The sequence below is a fragment of the Orycteropus afer genome, unplaced genomic scaffold (genome assembly GCF_000298275.1).
Source record: "Orycteropus afer afer isolate SDZICR_OR568_19922 unplaced genomic scaffold, OryAfe1.0 scaffold00128, whole genome shotgun sequence".
Classification (NCBI taxonomy): Eukaryota; Metazoa; Chordata; class Mammalia; order Tubulidentata; family Orycteropodidae; genus Orycteropus; species Orycteropus afer.
This window is the reverse complement of record NW_006921715.1, coordinates 6,104,897-6,108,101: the sequence shown is the minus strand read 5'-3', so window position 1 is coordinate 6,108,101 and position 3,205 is coordinate 6,104,897.

Here is a 3,205-nt window from a genome sequence, read left to right as displayed (position 1 = left end):
CCACTGTGTCAATCCATCTTGTGATGGTATTTCTCTTTTTCATTGCCCCTCTACTTTACCAAGTTTGATATCCTTCTTCAGAGACTGGCCCCTTCTGACAACATGATCAAAGTATGTGAGATGGATGGAGTCTGGCCATTCTCACTTCTAAGGAGCATTCCAGCTGTACCTCTTTCAAGATAGATTTGTTTTTCTGACAGTCCATGGTATTTTCACTATTCTTTGCCAATACCGTAGTTCAAACACATCAATTCTTCAGTCTTCTGTATCCACTGTCCAGCTTTCACATGCATATAAGGCTATTATTTCCAAAGGTGTTATCACCACGGAAGTAGCCCAATCTTCCTTTTGAGGAGTGGCTGGTGGGTTTGAACTGTCAGCCTTCTGGTTAGCAGTCAAATGCCTTGGGCACTATGCTATCAGGGCTCCTGAAAATACCATAGTTTGGGTCAAGCGCACCTTAGTCTTCAAAATGACATCTTTGGTCCTTAATACTTTAAAAAGGTCTTTTGCAGCAGATCTGCCCAGTGCAATATGAAGTCTGATTTCTTGACTGCTGCTTCCATGGGTGAAATCCTCTACAACTTCAATCTTTTCTCTGTTTATTGTGATGTTGCTTACTGGTTCAGTTGTGAGGACTTCCGTTCTCTTTATGTTGAGGTATAATCCATACTAAAGGCTGTAGTTTTTGATCTTCATCAGTAAGTGCTTCAGGTCACCTTCACTTCCAGCAAGCAGGGCTGTGTTATCTGTATATCGCAGGTTGTTAGTCTTCCTCCAATTCTGATGCCGCATTCTTCTTCTTATATTCCAGCTTCTCAGATTAACTGCTCAGATTAAGTATGGTGAAAGGATACAGACCTGATGCACACCATTCCTGATTTTAAACCATGCAGTATGCCTTGTTCTGTTTGAACAACTCCTTCTTGGTCTATATGGTTTTCCTTATGAGCACAATTAAGGGTTCTGGAATTCCCAGTATTCACAATATTATCCATAATTTGTTATGATCCACACTGTCAGAAACCTTTATACGGTCAATAAAATGGCAGTAAACGTCTTTTTGGTATTCTTTCCTCAGTCAAGATCCATTTGACATCAGCAATGACATCCCTTGTTCCCCACTCTCTGGCTTGAATTTCTGGCAGTTCCCTGTCAATTCTCTGCTGCAACTGCTTTTGAATTATCTTCAGCAAAATTTTACTTGTATGTGTTTGATAATGGGCACAAATAAGGATCTGATCTCATTGGTTGGTCAGGTAGCCATCTTCCAAATTTCCTGGCATAAATGAGTGAGCACCTCCAGTGCTGTAACCATTTTTTTGAAACATCGTAATTGTATTCCGTCAATTCCTGGATCCTTGTTTCTTGCTAATTCCATCAGTGCAACTTGAACTTCTTCCTTCAATACCATTGGGTCTTCATCATATGAAATGGGTTTGACCAAGAATTCTTTTGATGCTTCTTGCATCAAAACATTTTGCCCACAGAATCCTTCAATACTGCAACTCAAGACTTGACTTTTTTCTTCAGTTTTTTAAGCTTGATAGATGCTGAGCATGTTCTTCCCTTCCCTTTTGGCTTTCTAATTCTAGGTCTTTGCACATTACATGATAGTACTTTATTTTGTCTTCTTGAGCTGCTCTTTAAAATCTTCTTTTCAGCTCTTTTATTTCATCATTTCTTCCACTTGCTTTAGCTACTCTGTTCAAGAGCAAGTTTGAGTCTCTTCTGACATCCATTTTGGTCTTTTCTTACTTTTCTTTTGATTGATCTTTTGCTTTCTTCATGTATGATGTTCTTGATGTCATCCACAATTTGTCTGGTTTTCAGTCACTGGTGTTTAATCCATCAAATCTATTTGTCAGCTGGCCTCTAAATTCAGGTGGGATATAATGCAGGTTATATTTAACAATATAGCATAGTTATAATGGAGGATATATTTAGCAATATAGCATAGTTAATCATCTAGTATTGGATTTGTTATTTTCATGTGGATGGATCCTTGAGATGCTTCCAATTTGGAACTACTATGAATAAACTGCTATGAACATTCTAATGCAAGTTTTTTTTACAGACACATGCTTTCATTTCTCTCACATGTGAACTTCTTTAGAAGTGGAATTCCTGGTTCACAAGGCAGGTGCATGTTTAGTTTTGTAAGAGACTGCGAGCACTTTTTCCAAAGTGGTTGTACTATTTTACACTCCAACCTACAAGGAGTTCCATTTGCTCCATTTCCTCACTACATCTGATGCTGTCAGGTTTTGAGTTTTAGCCATTCTGGAGGATGTGTAGTGGTATTTTATCATGACTCTTTCATTAGTTTTTTTTTTTTTTAATTCTGGGAAAATTTATGTTAACTTAAAACTCACCATTGTGACTATTTTTTAAGTGTACAATTTAGTGCCATTAATTACATTCCCAATAGTGTCCAAGCAGCAGCATCACCATCTAAAAGTTTTTCATCCCCTCAAACAGAAAGTCTGCACCCATTAAGCAGTAACTCCCCATTCTCCTTCCTCCAGCCCAATAACTTCTACTTTCTGTCCCTATATATTAGTCTATTCTAGATGTCTCATGTCAGTGGGACCACACAGTATTTCTCCTTTTGTGTCTGGCTTCTTTCACTTAGTATGCTTTCCAGGTTCATCCATGTTGTAGCACATATTGGAACTTCATTCTTTCTTTGGTGGGGGGAGCTCTGGTAGCATAGTGCCTAAAGCACTTGACTGCTAACCAGAAAGCTGGCAGTTCAAACCCACCAGCCACTCCTTGGAAGGCAGATGGGGCAATCTACTTCCATAGTGATACTGCCTCGGGAACCCAAGGAGGGGTCGCTATGAGTTGGGTCTGACTCCAGGGCACATAACAACAACAATTCTTTTTTCATGGCTGAATATTTCATTGTACTATGTACCACATTTTGCTTATCCATTCATCTTGATACATATAGACTTTTTTCACCTTTGTTGTTGTTGTTGTTGTTAAGTGCCGTCGAGTCATTTCTGACTCATAGCGGCCCCATGCATAGCAGAACAAAACACTGCCCAATCCTGCGCCAGCCCCACAATCCCTGCTATACTTGAGCCCATCATCGCAGCCACCATATCAATCCATCTCGTTGAAGGCCTCCCCCTCTTTCGTTGACCCTCCACCCTACCAAGCATGACATCCTTCTCCAGGGAATGGTCCCTTCTGACAA